We start from the raw sequence: 18,965 nt of genomic DNA, 5'->3' as shown, positions 1-18,965 counted from the left end.
CTTGAACTTACAAAGTCATCATTATGTGCTCTAGCAAGGACAAGAGCCCGCAGCTGGAGAGGCGAGCCAGAAAGTGGACGCCCCTGGCGGGTAATCAGACGAGGAAAGGGGAGAGGGCCCCCCGTATTACTTAAGCACGGCCAGTTTTCAGTAGCAGTGTCCACAGCTGAGCTGAATGCCTCGGGGCCACCAGGTGGCCTCGCCCTAGGCACCAGCACAGAGAGGCTGGGCCAGGGGTACCCAGCCGTCTTTCCGTGCTAGCTGCCACGAGTGACAGCTGCACCACACTCCTCACTTGCACACTTGAGCACAGGAAATGCGGGGCACACGGTGGCCTGCTTTTTTGTGGTTCTCATTTTCACTCACACCATGGGACAAAATGCGAGGTTAAAAGCCATCGTTTCAATACGAATGCAGCCAGATCCTACCTGGTACCAGCACAGGCTGGACAACAAATGGCACCGCGTTTTAAGCAAAGGCTGAGCATGACCTCCTACGAGGGACTAACCCAGGATGTATTCAGAGTGTGCCTATGTTTCAGATCAAAGGATTCTTCTTCCTAAGCAGCCTAAGAAGAAATGACAACGGGATCCTGGGACAGTTAGCGCTCAGCGTCTGCGATGCAGCGGATCTGTGCTGGTCTTCCTCTCTCACTCTTTTCCTCGCCTATCAACAGAGTCATCAGTACCTGGTAGTACCTCTACTGATAGTAAATGATAAATAAATTCTAGTCTATGTCCCAGGCACTGTGATAGATGCTGTTTGTGCCTTAGTTCATTGAATTCTTGAAAGAGTCCTATACGGTAAGAACTATTAATGTTATCATGTCTGTCTTATAGATGAAAAAACAGGGACACAGGGAGATTAACTTAGCAAAGGTCAGCCAGCTATGTGGCAGAGGAGGGATAATCTAGGGATAAGCCAGCCCAGGAGTCAGTAAACCACACCCTGCCTTCCAAGGCCATCCTTCCCCCCCAGTTTCTTTATGACCAAGAATGGTCTGTACATGCTTAAAGGGCTGTGAAAAACAACAAAGACTATGTGACTGAAATCTTATGTAGCTCAAAAGCCTAGAACATTCACTCTTGGCCCTTAACAGAAAGTTTACCAACTGCTGAATTCTAGGCCAGTGGTTCTCAAAGTGTGGTCCCTAACTCAGAAACAGCAGGAGCATCAGTGAGAGATGCCAATCCTCAGGCCCCACCCCAGACCAACTGAATCAGCAACGCTGGCAGGGAGGGGTGTCCAGCATCCTGTGTTTCAATCAGCCATCCAGGCGATTTTTTGTTGTTGTTTTTGGCTGCGTTGGGTCTTCGTTGCTGTGCGCGGGCTTTCTCTAGTTGCGGCAAGTGGGGGCTGCTCTTCGTTGCGGTGCGTGGGCTTCTCATTGCGGTGGCTTCTCTTGTTGCGGAGCACGGGCTCTAGGTGCAACGGGCTTCAGTAGTTGTGGCTCACGGGCTCAGTAGTTGTGGCTCGCGGGCTCTAGGGCACAGGCTCAGTAGTTGTGGCGCACGGGCTTAGTTGCTCCACAGCATGTGGGATCTTCCCGGACCGGGGCTCGAACCCGTGTCCCCTGCACTGGCAGGTGGATTCTTAACCACTGCACCACCAGGGAAGCCCGTCCAGGTGATTTTGATGACCACTCCAGTTTGAGAGGCCTGGATGCAGGCAGACGGATGCCGTCACGATGCCACACCACCGCACTGGCAATCAATGCGGCGGGAGCTCCCTCTGGGCCCCCCTTTATCACCTAAGTTCCTCTGGTCCATCGCTCTCCACTGTGATGCTCCTCCCCAGTCTGAAGTTGTAAAACACTTGTCTGTCTACCTTGCTTTTTTTTTTTTTACCAGTTTCTGTGTAGGATCCACGACATCCTTTAAGAGACTCCCCCGCCTATGTTTTCAGAGACAGAGAGTGGCCCAAGGGGCACAAATAGAATACCTGTTGACTGAATGAGCTTGTCACCCAGGCACTGTGGCACTCCATTCAGCCCCTCTAACGTGGGCCAGATGAAAGGCACCTGCCATCCACTCCTTCTACAAGGATACACTGAGCAAGGACCCACTTGTTGTCATCAGGCCCTGGGGACTGAACTGGGAACAAGACAGGGCTCCCACCCTCAAGTGGCTGACGCTTTAGAATCCACCCTTCTAACCGGTGCTTAGTTCCCCAGGAAATGTCTGCACTTCCTTTTCGATAACCCACGCCAGTTACCCGATGTCACCCCACGGCTGAAGGGATTTTCCCAGAGCAAGTACACGAGGTGCTGTACCAAGAAAGACAGTCTCTGGTAATTTTCTTTTGCTATTTTAGGAGACAGCCGCACGTGCAGACAGGAATTACCTGTCAGCTTTCAGATAGGAAGCCCTGCTCCGCTTCCTCGATGAACGCCCCTGAAGAAGCTCCTCAAGGCTGCAAAGTTTAAGCAAAGGAAAGACCAGGCTCAAGAACTGAGCAAGGGGCTTCCCTGGTGGCGCAGTGGTTGAGGGTCCGCCTGCCCATGCAGGGGACACGGGTTCGTGCCCCGGTCCGGGAAGATCCCACGTGCCATGGAGCGGCTGGGCCCGTGAGCCATGGCCGCTGAGCCTGCGCGTCCGGAGCCTGTGCTCCGCAACGGGAGAGGCCACAACAGTGAGAGGCCCGCGTACCAAAAAAAAAAAAAGAACTAAGCAAGGACCCAGTACAAGGTGGCGTGCTTCTCTGCCTTGACCTTGGGGACAGTCAGGACCACCCAGGTGGTGCATTTGAGGGGCAAAAGGATGGTCAAGAAACCCAGTCGTGGTTAAATCTTTCCAGCTCAGAGACATAAAAATTTGGAGTGAAAATCTCTAAGTTCAGAGCACAGTTCTGACTATTGAGGGCCCAGATTTTAAGTGACTACAGAACTGCCAGAAATATTCCTTTCTCCGATGAAATCCAGAGTTTGAAATAACAGCATCTATATCAGCACACACACACAGAATTAAATTGGAATCCATCTCTACAATTCCTACTAGAAAGAAAGAATTTAAAGAGACTTTTCAAAATCATCATTAGGGAGACATCCCTAACTGCAACAGTAACAGGACAATGATAGGACAGCAATCCAAACCAGAGGGTGCTGGTGCCATGAGAGGACTTCATGATAATTATCAGTCATGGCTATGATATTAATCAACAGGCCACAGAACAACAGTCATCAAAATGCTGTCAGTCGGGCTCAAAATCTGCCTGCCTCCTGATCTCCTAGCAAACAGCTGGGTCCTCTCCCAAACTGGATTCAGTAAGGCACAAAGAGGGCGACACAGTGTATCTCAAAAGGTCTTGTTGCCAACCAGAGTAGCGACAGCCCAGGGCCATGGCTTCATCTATCCTCCTCCAGAAAGAAGTTTGTACCAAGTCTGTTCCTAATATGTTACGCTTCTAGATTCATCACGGACGCTAACCACCCTAATATGCATCTCCTCTATTCTTGTACTTGTGTGCAGCGTGCACTTCCTCCCTTCCCATTCACTCCTCAACGAAATGTGTGATCAAAGATCTGTGGCAAGGACGATGCAGGGGACGCGGGTTCGTGCCCCGGTCTGAGAAGATCCCACATGCCGAGGAGCGGCTGGGCCCGTGAGCCATGGCCACTGAGCCTGCGCGTCCGGAGCCTGTGCTCCGCAACGGGAGAGGCCACAACAGTGAGAGGCCCGCGTACAGCAAACAAAAACAACAACAACAACAAAAAAAAAGATCTGTGGCAAGGAAATGCATCTTAATTTCAAAAATAAAAGTATATGAAAAGACACTCAACATCATCAGCCATTAGGGAAACCCAAATCAGAAGCACAATGAAATACCAATTCCCATCCGTTAGGATGACTACAGTCAAACAAGACAGATAAGAGCAAGTGTTGGTGAGGATGCAGAGAAATGAGAACCCTATATATCCTGTGGGTGGGACTGTACAATGGTGCAGCCGGTGTGGACAACCGTCTGGCGCTTCCTCAAATGATTAAACAGACAGTTATCATAAGACCCAGCTAACTCCACTCCTAGGAATTCTCCCGAAAGAAATAAAAGCATGTGTCCACACAAAAACTTATACAACGTTCACAGCAACATTATTCATAATAGACAAAAAATGAAACAACCCAAATGGTCATCAACTGACAAGTGGATGACCAAAATGGGGCAAACCCATACAACGGAGTTCTATTCGTCAATAAAAAGAAATGAAGCACTGATACATGTTACAACATGGACGATCCCTGGAAACACCATGCTAAGTGAAAAAAGGCAAAAAGGCAGTCACAAAACACAACACATTGTATGATTCCATTGATATGAAATGTCTCGAATAGGCACATCTCTAGAAGTAGAACTTATAAGAGTAGTTTCTTAGGGCTTGAGAGGATGGGGGATCTGGGAGGTGACAACTAAGGCCTTGCCAGGTTTATTCTGGGTGGTAATGAAAATGTTCTAAAATGGACTGTGGTGATGGACGCACAATTCTGTGGATATTCTAAAAAAAAAAAACCAACACCGAATTATATACTTTAAATGGGAGAACTGGATGATACGTGAAACATATCTCAATAAAGCTGTTATGAAAAAAAAAAAGCAAGCAAGCAAGCCCACCTCCAAAGTTGGGGTAGAAGCTGAATTTGAAGACAGGCAGATAAGCCTCGGGGGCGCGCTGTGGCCCCAGCAAGGAGCCACCCTTCCCCCACTGCCCACAGCACGGCCAAGGTAAGGTTGTGCCCTTACTAAGGGCTGACCACAGGCCCAGCGCCAGAAGGAAAGTACAGAGAAATGTGCCACCCCGTTTACAAGACACAGCTGTCCTTCCCAGCTCTGGATCAACCTCCCGGGCCACGCTCTGAGGCAAGACCTGCTTTGCCTGCCGGATGCCAATTTCTCAAACCACTTGAGGACGCTCTCAAAAACAGCCCCATGCCAATGGGGTCAAAGCCAGACTGATGAAGCAGTGAAGAAGTTCCTTCACAGGCCCATCCACCATCCTTGGAGGACCACTTCTTACATCAGGACCTGTGTCGTCAGAGGATGGATGAGGCTGGAAATGCCCATCCCTTCAGGAGCGATGTCAGCCCCAACCAGAGAGATGTGATCTTTTCCTCACTGCCCACAGGACAGTCTCGACACAGCTTGCCGGTCCCACATTCCCATGGGTAGCACTGCTTGAACTGTCATTCACACACCTCTGCTGTCCTACTACGGACCACCGCATCTTCCCACCTGTCTTTAGATGGCGGCTGTCAGGGCCTACCTCTCGCCTCACCCTCGGCAGCAACATTCAAGAAATCCTAATTGTGTTCGCAGCCGCCGCCATGCGGTGGTCGCTCTCCAACGCCAGCGCTGCTCCAGCCGAAGGGGAAGATGGTAAGGGAGGAGGTCTCTATACACCATGGCTCGTACAGAGCCGAATGCCCGCAAATCCACCGGTGGTAAAACACCGAGGAAGCAACTGGGTACGAAAGCTGCTCGCAAGAGTGCGCCCTCTACTGGAGGGGTGAAGAAACCTCACCATTACAGGCCCTGCTGATTCGCAAACTCCCCTTCCAGCGTCTGGCACGGGAAGTTGCTCAGGACTTCAAAGCAGATCTGCGCTTCCAGAGCACAGCTCTTGGTGCTTTGCAGGAGGCAGGCGAGGCCTCTCTGGCTGGCCTTTTTGAAGACACCAACCTAGGAGCTATCCATGCCAAATGTGCGACAATTATGCCAAAAGACATCCAGCTAGCGCGCCGCATACATGGAGAACATGCTTAAGAATCCACTCTGACGGGAAACATTTCATTCTTTAAAAAAATATATTCTCTTCTTCCTGCTATTGGTAGTTCTGAACGTTAGATTTTTTTTTCCCATGGGGTCAAAAGGTACCTAAGTACATGACTGTAAGTGGAAAAACGGGGGGCGACAGAAATCAGGTACCGGCAGTTTTTCCATTTTCATGTGTGTGTGAATTTTTAATATCAATGCGGGGACATGAAGCATTAATGCAAGTCAAAATGTTTCCGCGAACAAGTTTCAGCAGTTCAACCTTGTAACAATTATAAATAAACCTGTTAAATTTTTCTGGACAGTGCCAGCATTTGGATTTTTTTTTAAACAGGTAAATTTCTCACTGACTGAAACTAAATGGTGTTTGTAGCGTTTTTATCATACAGTGGATTCCATCCATTCACTATACTTTTCTAACTGAGGTGTCCTACATGCAGGTACATATTTTTAATGTCTGTCTTCCGTGCTGTTCCTGTAAGTTTGCTATTAATATACGTTAAACTATAAAAAAGAAAGAAATCCTGAGTCTGCTGTGTTCATCCACGTTGCCTTGGAAACCCCGCCCCTGTCTCACAACTGAACCCCACATCCTGCCTAAAACCTCCCCTGGCTCCCTGGACTGAGGAGGGCGCATCCTCCTTGGAGCACTCCCAGCAGTACGTGCTCTTTCTAAAGAGCTTACCTACTGCTCTGTCGGATGATCTTTTCTTTCATTTCTCCGTAAGCTCTCTAAAGACAGGAAGTGCCAGGAATGGGACTGCCTTGCACACCGGGGATGGTCATTATGTGTTTGCCAGATGAAATAACAGGATGATGGGGATGAGATGATGAAACACAAATGAGCAGTGACCTCCAGGGCCACCTCCTGGTGTGAAGCACAAAGAAGCCAGGCACTCTGAGACTGTAAGTTGACCTCACCTTTTGGGAGTTTTTAACCCTAAGACCTGTCACATAGCAGTGAAGGATCATTATGCCCTTGACTAGATGGGGTTAAACTAAAGGGGATATGGTGGTAGATGGGTACTAATAGGGGGGGAAAAAAAGGAAAAACAGCTTCAGAAGATAATTCTAGAAGGGGCAGTGACTGTGGGACCAAAATGATGTCCAAGACAAGGGATGAGAGGGGAAACAAGTTGAGGGGAACTCTGGGGGAGGCTGTTGGTTTCATCACTGGGTATCCGAGATGGTGACAGGAAAAGATCAGAAGGGTGATGAGGGGTAACCGAAGGAACTCCCTGTTGTTTAAAGTATCTTCTCTTAAAACAACTGGTTAGAAAAAGTCTTATACTATAGAGATTTTCAGCAAAACTTCCACATACCTCTGTATGTGGAGTTTGAACTTTGAAATCCTACACTAATTTGCTCAGGAAAATTAATGCTTGGCAGTGGTCTTGTTTGCTCACTTTTTTATAAAATTCAGGTCCACATATCTACTCATGTAAAACTGCACAACAGCAAACACTATGAGACCCCGATTAAATGCTAGATGAGGGTCAGTCCTAAACTGTAAGTTTCAAAGACATGTGTCTGATCACTCCTAATTATAAGTAGCAATAAAAGTCTTTAGAGAATGCTAATGACTCAACTCTGAAACAATTTCCTACTACTTCTCTTTCCAGCCTCAGTACAAATTTACATTAAGAGCAACTTAGAGTGCTTGGAAAACTGTGTTAAAACAAAAATACTAGCCATTAACATCTGCTATCAGGGTGAATCTGGACTTCCACTATTTTGCAACCAAAATGCGGCACAGAAATCAACTGTGTGCTAACCCTGACACGAGTGCACACCACTCCCAACTCTGCTCACCAGAGCAGCTCACTGGCCTAGTCATCGACTTTAAAAGGAAGTAGGATAAATTAAAATGTATAAAGTACCTTCATGCAGACTGGGACACTACATGAGATCTTGCTTAGGAACATAATAACCAAGCACAAACTCTTGATTCACAGAGAAGGACACTGAGGTCCCGAAAACGTTATGTTTCCAACTGGAGTCAGAATCAAACCATAACTCAAGTTCTGCTTCCTGATCCGATTTGGTCTCCACCACACCAAGCTGCGTCTCTCAGCTGCCTGCAGAAACTCAAAATGGAAGAGACGTATCAATATGAAACACCAACCAGAAACCACAGTCTGGTGACAGTAAGGTACTGTGAGTCTACTGCGATGTCCCCCCAACCTCGAGGAGCTGGGAGAATCAGCGGATGAAAGGAAGAAAAACATACATTCACGGAATTACTGGTGCAAGGCAGGCAGATGGCCTAGGCTGGGGTGGGAGTCTGGCTCTAAATATGGTGTATTCTGTTATTAAAAGGAGAAACTGAGCAGGAGGGAAGGACAAGCAAAGCAGCCTTTTCTTCCAAAATAAGCCCAAATTCCTGGGAAGATGCTCCGAGGCTAGATGCTCACTCCCTGGACGGCTCGGTACCACCAAACTGAAGCCAGCCCCCAATATAAGGTGTGAGTCCTTGACAGCTGTGCTAGCCACGAGCTCTCCTCCCAATCTGTGGGGCAAAGGAGCCCAGGAACCAACGGTGGTGGGGATACTGCTAGAACACGTACGGACGGGCCCTTTCTCTTCCACTTTCCTGACTCGGTTCTCTGAGAAATTCTGGGCCTTTATAAACAGGAAAAACACATTTGAAGTGAAAACAGCGTGTTCTTTTTAGAACCGGCTAAACAAGTCTTATCTTGAGTCACTAACCAAAAGACACCCGCTAAAGCAACACACCTTTGCTATTCTCGAGACGGGGGGAGAGGGGTGGCTGCCTGCTGATGCCTGGGTCTTACACGGCCCGTCCCTTTTACTTCATTTTTTTTTATTTTTTGAATTCTATTTTATTTATTTTTTTATACAGCAGGTTCTTATTAGTCATCCATTTTATACAGATCAGTGTATACGTGTCAATCCCAAACTCCCAATTCATCCCACCACCACCCCATCCCCTGCCACTTTCCCCCCTTGGTGTCCATACGTTTGTTCTCTGCATCTGTGTCTCAATTTCTGCCCTGCAGACCGGTTCATCTGTACCATTTTTGTAGATTCCACATATATGCGTTAATATATGATATTCATTTCTCCCTTTCTGACTTACTTCACTCTGTATGACAGTCTCTAGATCCATCCACGTCTCTACAAATGACCCAATTTCGTTCCTTTTTATGGCTGAGTAATATTCCATTGTATATATGTACCACATCTTCTTTACCCATTCGTCTGTCGATGGGCATTTAGGTTGGTTCCATGTCCTGGCTATTGTAAATAGTGCTGCAATGAACATTGGGGTGCATGTGTCTTTTTGAATTATGGTTTTCTCTGGGTATATGCCCAGTAGTGGGATTGCTGGGTCGTCGGCTCATCCCTTTTACCTTTGAAGGGATCAAACCAAGACAGTCCTGTGCCCAGTTTGCATTTATTAGGCTGCACTTGCATTCTTGGTGTGGGCGGGGAAAGGAAACAGCCAGCCCTGCCCACCTTAAGCAGATCGGCCTTGCAGCTACACTGCTTGCTAAGTGTAGTTCAGGGCTCCATAACTGGCATCAACAGCTAAGTAAATTTTCAAACACTGTAATAAGGCTAATGACTCTGTATCCAGAACAGGCCTTCCTTCCCGCCCCCTCTGTTCCATCCCACCCTCCCCTCCCTCCCAACTGTCCTCTGGTCACTGTGCCTGTGGTCATGTCCACTAGGGGGAGCAGAGGGGCAGGGAAAACAGTTGGAAACACACATGGATGAACTGTATTCTGACTCTGCCTCTCAGGCAGGAGGTGTGCACATTATTGGCAGGTGGACAAAGGAGTGAGAAGGAAGCTGTCACTTCTGGATAAGAATCTTCCCATGTTCTGTAAGTCTCATTTACCAGGCTCACAGGTTGTTCACAGTTGACAGAATTTCCCATCAACAAAAAAAAAATGAAACCACAGCAACGCTAAGAATTCTGAAAACATCTACTAAACCAAAACAAAAAGCACGGGTTGGGCTTCCCTGGTGGCGCACTGGTTGAGATGCAGGGGACATGGGTTCGTGCCCTGGTCCGGGAAGATCCCACATGCCGCGGAGCGGCTGGGCCCGTGAGCCATGGCCTCTGAGCCTGCGTGTCCGGAGCCTGTGCTCCGCAGCGGGAGAGGCCACAACAGTGAGAGGCCCACGTACCGCCAAAAAAAAAAAAAAAAAAAAAAAAGCACGGGTCCCTGAAAAATGAAATAAATCCATTTAATCCAGGGTGTCTCGATTCTTGGCACAACTGACGTTTGAGGCCAGAGCATTCTTTGTCACAGGGGGCTGTCCTGCGTGCTGTAGGATGTTAGGCAGCATCCCTGTCCTCTAGCTGCTACACGCCTTTAGAGATACAGGCCATTAGAACCCGCCACCACCAACTGTGACAACACAAATGTCTCCTGACATTGTCAAATGTTCCCTAAAGGATAAAAGCACCCAGGTTGATAACCAGTGCTTTAGCCCATCAGCAGGACCTTACCCGCCCCATAAGATGAGGCTCAGGGAAGGGCAGCCCATAGGACTAGATCGCAGGGCAAGGAGAAGCAAACCAAGTAAACTCAGGAGCCAGTCACCAGCCCTGAAGATGCGCAGGCTCAGAGCCCTGAGCTAAGACTAGAGGCCACAGAGAGACGAGAGGAGGGCGGATTCCTGATGCTGCCCCAAGCTGACTGACCATGAGTCTCATTTTCTTCCACATCCCTCAGTGCCAACACTATCCTGGCACCCGCCACGGAGTTCATGCCTGGGCTGGCTATGCCCCCATGTACTAATTAGTATATGTCATTGACGCTCCACTCCACAAAGATCCTAGTCTACAAATCAAGGTACAGGGAAGAAGGCTTTGAGAAGACAAAAGGTGGATGATGCTACGTCAGACAGTCTTAAATAGAAAAGGATTGTCATCTGGCTTCCAGCCCAGGAAACCATGAACACACATTGTGACAGGTCGATGATGACTCTCTAGGAAGAAAAAAGGAATGGTCTGTGAAAAGATCACATGGTGTGTATATTCGTTAGGTAGGTCTCCTTTATGTTGGATGAAAAACTCAAAGATTCGCTTCCACTCAGAGCCAAGGACAGTAAAGCCACAAAGGAATTTTATGGGTTTTTTCCTCTGAGGATCAGACTTCCGGCAACTCCTTATACGTAGAAAACACCCACGAATGACAACAGGCCCCAGATGGCCCCAGTAATCAAGAAAACCAGAGTCACAAAAATCAGCAAAATTACTTCCAAAAACTAGGACAATGCCCTGAAGATAAAGCTCATTATTCAACAAGTGCTCCCCGAACCCTACAGGTCAATCACCCCAGGACCCCACTCCTCCACCTGGAGAGCAGCACACGCTGGAGCTGGCTCAAGAGTGTGCACTGTCTGCAGGAACAGGACAGCCTTTCAAGCACGAGATCTGATAAAGACCAGCAGGTTAAAAGTTTTTAAAAACTAGCTGGCGGGGACTTCCCTGGTGGCGCAGTGGTTGGGAATGCGCCTGCCAATGCAGGGGACACGGGTTCGAGCCCTGGTCCGGAAAGATCCCACAGGCCGCGGAGCAACTAAGCCCGTGCGCCACAACTACTGAGCCTGCACTCCAGAGCCCACGAGCCACAACTACTGAGCCTGCAAGCCACAACTACTGAAGCCCGAGGGCCTAGAGCCCGTGCTCCGCAAGAGAAGCCACCGCAATGAGAAGCCCGCACACCACAATGAAGAGTAGCCCCCGCTCGCCCCAACTAGAGAAAGTCTGCACGCAGCAACGAAGACCCACGCAGCCAATAAATAAATAAATAAAAACCAGCTGGTGAGTGACAAGATGAGTGCACACACGTGAACATGCACACACCATCAGCGAAAGTGGCCACTCAGAGGCTTATCAAACGTAAATGGTTTAATGAATTTCCCATCACTCCTAAAACGGGGTTATAGCAAATCCCCAAGGAATGCAAAGCCCAGGCTCTGGCAGAACCTAGGTCATAAATGCTCCCAGTCTGAATTTTCTTAGGGAAGAACTCAACCACCAGATGCTTACTTGTCCCTGAATTTATAAATGAAGGTCAAAGCTAAAATGGAGCACCTCAGGAGAGTTCCCTGCCCTCAGAGTTAAGGACTGCCGAAATCCAGGCCTCCCAACCGTGATACACTTAAGAATCACCGGGGCTCCTTTTTTTTTAAAAAAAAAAAAAAAAAAAAAAAAAAAAGACAGCTGCCAGGTCTCACACCTCAAGATTCTGATTAACTTGGTCTGAGGTGCGGCCCAAGCCGGGGTATTTTTATTTAATACACAGGCAAACGTGATAACTATTACATTCTTGGAAAGATGTCTTTTCTATCATGTCTATGGGTCCTATCTAGTGGGATCCAAAACATGGTCTAGCCCACTATTTAAAATGATAAACTCTCTACTCTGGACAAATGCAGTCGAACTGGCTTATTAGACAATCTACATGCAAGGCACTCTGGTTTTCTCCTTAAAGAATCATGCGCTGGTCTTCTCAGACGAATGCCAAGAAGCCCTGCCCAAGGAGGCAGTCTTTCAGGAAGAGCTAGTCCACTATAGAGCCCTGTTAGACCTCTACACCATGGAAGGACTTGTTGGACTGTTAGGGTTTTTATTAACCTCTCCTTGGCATTTGGCTCCAAAGATGAGAGATTATCTGAGGCTAAATGGCCTCAATGTGTACCAATGCATCTAGTAACCAGCACCTCTATAACCCTGCTACTCAAAACCTGGCCTGCGAGGGGCTTCCCTGGTGACGCAGTGGTTGAGAGTCCGCCTGCCGATGCAGGGAACGCGGGTTCCTGCCCCGGTCCGGGAAGATCCCATATGCCGTGGAGCGGCTGGGCCCGTGAGCCATGACCGCTGAGCCTGCGCGTCCGGAGCCTGTGCTCCGCAACGGGAGAGCCCGCGTACTGCAAAAAAAAAAAAAAAAAAAAAAAAAAAAAAACCTGGCCTGCAGGCCTGAACAGCAGAACTGAGATGAGCTGGTGGACTGTTAGAAATCTCAGGCCCAATCCCAGACCAACCGAATCAGAACTGGTATTTAGAACGCGAGCCTCAGGTATTTGTTTGCACATTAAAGTTTAGAGACGCATTGGTATTGTTTTTTTGGTCCACATCGGCAGGCGGACTCTCAACCACCGCGCCACCAGGGAAGCCCAGACACATTGTTTTTTATCTCATCCAGGATACTAAGAATGAGGGCCAATCAGACACTACTTTCCAGTGGGGGGATGATGGAGAATGTGGCACAATTCTTCTCCTTTTCATAATGTGCAAAGAACTTAATGATTTGGTATTACTTCTGAATAAACTGGAGACACGTCAGGAAGACCGGCTGTCTTATAGACATTCTTTGAGTTACTGTAAGATGCGTACCGCTGAGATGAGAATGACCTCTGCAGATGGCAGGGTTTTATCATTGTGAATTAGGAGTGCTTATAAGACAACTGACCATGCTTTCTAACTGCAGGATTTTGATCCATTTTGCTAAAATCCAAGACACCGTGTGGATCCATGTCTTCCAACTTTAACTCCGATATAGCAAATAACTCTATACAACGAATCACTCTATGCAGCTACCCATCATATACTCTGTGCTGCTCAAAGTCAGATATCAGCAGGGGGTTATTGGGCTTTTGTTGTCTTTTAATTGCTCAAGTGCGCAGTTTAGAAAACCTGCTTAAGGATCCTGACTATTGTCCTACATGACTTCAAAGTGAAACAGCCTTCAACTCAGGTAAGCATCCTTTATCAGGGCCTTAATTTTGCCTAAGATGATGTGAACCAATATTTAAGTTTCTAGAAATGCCTCTAATTCTGATATCTTCCAGGGCATATAGCTAACTGACTTTATGGCCACTGAAAGCCTTTCAAAGCTTTGCTGAAAGAAACTATTTTTGAAAGATGACTTAAGTTCTTTCTGAAAGAAACTATTTGAAGGATGACTTAATCCATCTACTGTTCTTGATCGACTTTGCCCAACCTTTTGTAACAAACAAGCTCCTTTAACAGTCTTTCTTTCTCTCACACACATACGCATAGGCACACATACCATAGGAACTTTCTAATCCTTTAACTCCTATTTCATTTTTGAAACAAGATATTAGTTTATGAAGTTCATTTTGATAACATCTTTGTTCATGTGCAAAATGATTAATGACAAATTACCTTTTACCCATTTAGCGTGTAACACACAGCATCTAATTATGTAAGAAAAAAGTATGACTGGTCAACAAAATCAATTTCACAATTACAGTCTTATTAGTATACATTTTGCGTGGGGACCCAACATCTATTCAAAACCAGAGAGCAATCTAATTACCGGCCCCAGCATCAAAACTAGACAGGAAACAGCCCAATGTTTGGATTTCTTGTATCTGAATTTGAAAACAACAAATCGAATGGTTTATAAAGGGAGGACTCTTTACTTCCTCTGGACACATTTTCATGCAGAACGTGTGCTCCATTTCCCAGGAAGAACCACAGAGGAGACTATTACTGCTCTTTCATCAGTGTTCACAGGTCTTCTTGGGGAGGAAGGACAGCATCTCAGCTGTGGCGCGGGGAGGCGGGGCATGACTGCTGGGCTTCCTGCCCTCAGGAGGTGCACTCCCCCTTTCCCTGCCCGCAGGAGTTAAAGAGGCGGGGCTTCCCTACCCAGCTGAGTCCACCCAAGGCTTCCTGGCAATCACCAGGGCAGCTGTGTAGATTTCCATCTAGGATGGATCAGAAGTCTTGCACCCAAGACCCATCTTCCAACTCAGCTTTGCTCTAATAAAGCTGGTTCTGTAATCTTCATCTGGCTTCTACTATTCTCTCTACTTCAGAACCCAGAAGGGAGGAAGGGTGTGACTGACTGGCATCTCCAATCCCCCATAAGTTTATTTTCTAAGTTTTCCATGTTTTGTTGCTAAGTATCAGGATAAGACAGGTGGTTTCCGGCAGCTATTTGAAAGCACTTCTCCACAAATAACAAATTCCAGGTGTATGAGTCTTTAATTCTAATAAGTTAAAAGACAAAATGACTATCACAGTCAAAATATTTTCTCTAAATATTGATTTTTTAAAAAATACTGTAAGATACGCCAAAAGATTTCTGATCCGATGAATCCAACTTGTGGCTAGAAGGGAAGATAATCTGGAGGAAAATCGGCAGAATTATCAGTAAAATGCTCAATAATTTATACTTTGCCCTGAGTGTTCCTAATGCATCGTGCCTGTAACCAACAGTCCATTGGGGATATGCATATTTTTATAACATAGCATTTCCAAAAACTTCCTGGGTTGCTGGTACAGAACTACTAACCACAATGCAAGCTCTTGATAAATGCTGGCAGGCTTTCAAACTCTTCCATCTTAAAGTGGGATCGGAGATCATATATGTAAATATCTATTTTATTTAATGACTTTGAAAAATAGAAATTGTGAAAAGGACATCACCAGCATTCAGAATGAAAGCCCAGGACACCCTCAAGAACCCCCAGGGCATGAGAACCATCACATGGCAACTGCTGCTCTAGACATTTCCAAAATCTTCAAAGCAATGTATACATTTGACCTAAAATAGAAGGCAGTAAAAAGGAAATGGCCAGGGCTTCCCTGGTGGTGCAGTGGCTGAGAGTCCACCTGCCGATGCAGGGGACACGGGTTCGTGCCCCGGTCTGGGAAGATCCCACATGCCGCGGAGCGACTGGGCCCGAGAGCCATGGCCGCTGAGCCTGCGCGTCCGGAGCCTGTGCTCCGCGACGGGAGAGGCCACAACAGTGAGAGGCCTGCGTACGACCAAAAAAAAAAAGAAAAGTAAGAAAGGAAATGGCTAGATAAAACATATCTCTGGGTTTACTGTAAACCTGACAAAGGTTTTTCTCATTCTTCTTCTTGTATTCAGAAGGACTTAGAGAAGAAAGTTCTCTTTCATCTTAGTATCATCTGGGCATCTAAACAACTGGTCGGATCTTACTCAATGACACAGTAAAATATAACTGACATTGCTTCCCCCTTCAAGAGAGTGGCTAGGAAAAGCTCAAAGCCAAATCACAGTTCACTTCCAGGAAGTAAATTGGTGTCTATTTTGTGTTTAAACCTCATTCCTGACTCTAAATGTCTTCTTATTTTCTCCCTGTTTCCCCTTAATTTTTTTTTTTTTTTTTTTTTTTTTTGGCGGTACGCAGGCCTCTCACTGTCATGGCCTCTCCCGTTGCGGAGCACAGGCTCCAGACGCACAGGCTCAGTAGTTGTGGCTCACGGGCCCAGCCGCTCCGCAGCATGTGGGATCTTCCCGGACCAGGGCACGAACCCGTGTCCCCTGCATCGGCAGGCGGACTCTCAACCACTGCGCCACCAGGGAAGCCCTCGCCTTAATTTTAAATGTATTTTTATCTTCCTGTATTACATATTTTAATCCTTTTTGAAACATATTGTAGGTAATTAGTTAAACAAAAAGCAACAAAACTATAGCACATGGAATAATGGTCCTCCAAATATGTCCACATTCTCATCCCCAGAACCTGTTACATTACATGGCAAAGGGGGATTATGGTATCGATAGAATTAAGGTTGCTAATCAGATGACCTTAAAATAGGGAGATGATCCTGGCTTATCCCGGTGGGCTCACTGTAATCAAAGGATCCTTAAAAGTAGAAAAGGGAGACAGAGGGTAGGTCAGAAGGATACAACAGTCTCTCCTCAAGAACTCTCAGACTCTGTCCTAAGTTGTTTGCACAAAGCCAAGCATATCGATGTAACAAGTCTAGTCATTTGGTTTCTCCTGGTGACCTTTGGTTCTACTCTAGTGGTGAGAGATTAGGAATTTTAGAGGTCAGGAGGGTGTGAATGAAGATGACAGCACACAAACTAACAGCAGAAAAGGACCACAGTTTAGGGCCATTTGGTATAAGTGCCAGCAGCCTCTCAGGAGGGCCTGGGAGCATCACTCTACGATTCTGACCAGAACTGATCTTCACAACAATGACACTGCACCACCTCACTCATTAACAAGATGTAATACAGAATTCAGGGATATTTCTCTATAAATTCATATAGCTGAGCTCCTCATTTATAGATAAATGAGGCATGGATGGGGGGTGCAGAGGGAGGGAAGACTGTATGGTGAGATGTGAAAAGCACAGACGGGGTCAAATGTCACATGTGCTGACCACGGTGCTTCCCTGCTGGACCCTGGTTGCTACCCAACTATCCACTCTCTGAAGGCAGGGCTGTCCTCATCCTCACTGCAGTAAGAGCTGGCCGTTATCACTGTTAACACACATCCTCTCGGCTGATGAGGTCCCCATTTAGAGCGGGGAAACTGAGGTATGAACGACCGAGCAATGAAGGCCACACAGCTACCAGGTGGCAGAGCTGTTGAAGACCCCGGCCATCAGGCTTAACCATGGTTCTCGGATGCCTCAGCATCTATCAGAGAGCCTCACACCTCGAAGGTATCTCACTGATGAATAAATGGAGTGAGTCTGCAAAAAACCAAAGGGATTAAATCACTTGCTTGGCCCACGACAATAAGCACTTAATAAATTATCAGCTGCTTTCCACCGAGTGTTAGGGTTTTCCCCCAATTTCAAGGAAACCCTGTAAGGCAGCTCTTTTCAAATGAGGAGCTGGGGAGATATATAATAATCATCTGGAAAATGTTCAAAACATTTAGCCCTGAGCAGAGCCCTCCCTCATCCTCCTCCCCTAAGTTTGCTTTAGTCATCCTAGTTGGGCTTCAATTTGGGGATTAGAAAAGAAAACAACTTCCCAGGTGATCCTGCAAACACTCACTCCTATCCCCACACCACTCCCACCCAGCAAAGCATCTCTGCTACGAGGGGTCTTGGCCTTTACGACAGGGAGGGAACCCAGAATGGGTTGAGTGTGTAGCCTCACGGTGGAGACTTCATTTCAAAGGTTATGAGGGGGCACAACTAAAATTTATGTAATCAGCAAAGTAATTCCAAATATTAGAGCTGGGCATCCAGGTATATAGCAAGGGCGTAAAAACACACGCATACCTTACACTGCAGAGGCTATCCGGAGGAAAATGGCAGATTACTAACACCTCCGTCAGGCAGACGTGCACAGAAGGAGCACGCGGTGTGCCCTCTGTGGGTCCACACGTTGTGGAGAAGACACCGAAGGTTCAAGAGATGGTCCCTGCCCTTAGAGACAAGTGCCTTCTCCACCAACCCTCCCACACAGCCGTGCAGAACATGCGAACTCAGGGCTCTCTCCAGGGCACCACACCAGGGGGCCCCAGAGGCTCAGGAGATGGAGAGAAGCCCCCCAGAGGTTTCAGAGACCCTGTGATGTAAACTGGGTCTCTTCCCTTCATTTCCCCTCATTTCTTAAGCTCCAACTAATGCCAGGCTCCAGGCTAGGCATCGGGGGATAAAGGATGAACAGAAGTTCTGGAAGCTACTGACTGCAAGCTGCAAGCTTGAGGAAGGGTACACAGCAAGAGAGATACCCAGTTTCTCTGCAGTTCTGGGGACCTGGGGAGGGTAGCTGTAAACCAGAGGGAGGGGACCCTGAGGCACAGAGTTCCAGGACTCGGGACAGTTTTGAATGAGTCTCTTAACATCTCAATTTGTTTCTGTCTGTCCTTAAAAGGAAGACGCAGAAATAGGGGGTATCTAAGTCCCTTCCATTTTAAGATTCAAATGAGAACAGACTTCTATTGACCAGCTACTCAAATGTTTTGATAATTCAGGATGAACAATCTCATAGCCTAGAATGTGATCCTGGCAGGAGAGGGAGGGGCAGGTTGGCATCAGATGACAGAAACTGATTTACAGTGAGGGAATTATACATGAATGAAGCCATTATGCAGAACGGAAAACCACCGAAGTTCATTTTAACTGTGCCCCCTCCATTTTATCCCTTGCCTCGAACGAATATACTAAATTTATGTCACTTGCCTCTCACGACCGCTGGATTTATAAGCTCATTAAAAAATACTTTTATAATCACTGTGCAAAATACTATGGTCATTATTATAATGATTTAAATGCCTGCAGCAGTGCAGCAGGACCTGGGGCGAGTTTATTAATACCTTGGCAAAATGTGCCGTGAACACGCCATCGGGATGTTTGCTTTGAAAAACGTTCCCTGATTTTTTTCCAGTGAGCTCAGTTCACGTTGCGCTCACATTGTGACAGCCCCAACCAATGGGGCAGGTGAACTGTTTCCTCATTTCCTCTG

The 18,965-nt window shown here is 47.1% G+C and overlaps 1 protein-coding gene and 1 pseudogene across 3 annotated transcripts in view; one reads left to right on the top strand and one right to left on the bottom strand.

Moving 5' to 3' along the window:
* Positions 1-18,965, bottom strand: part of MGAT5 (alpha-1,6-mannosylglycoprotein 6-beta-N-acetylglucosaminyltransferase) — a 370,454-nt gene that overhangs the window by 232,518 nt on the left and 118,971 nt on the right. The gene's annotated exons all lie outside the window — the stretch shown is intronic.
* On the top strand, positions 5,352-5,754 carry LOC117199751 (histone H3.3-like; annotated as a pseudogene).

The sequence above is a fragment of the Orcinus orca genome, chromosome 7, assembly GCF_937001465.1.
Source record: "Orcinus orca chromosome 7, mOrcOrc1.1, whole genome shotgun sequence".
Lineage (NCBI taxonomy): Eukaryota > Metazoa > Chordata > Mammalia > Artiodactyla > Delphinidae > Orcinus > Orcinus orca.
Note: the sequence above shows the minus strand (reverse complement) of the source record. Positions and strands in the feature narration are given on the sequence as shown.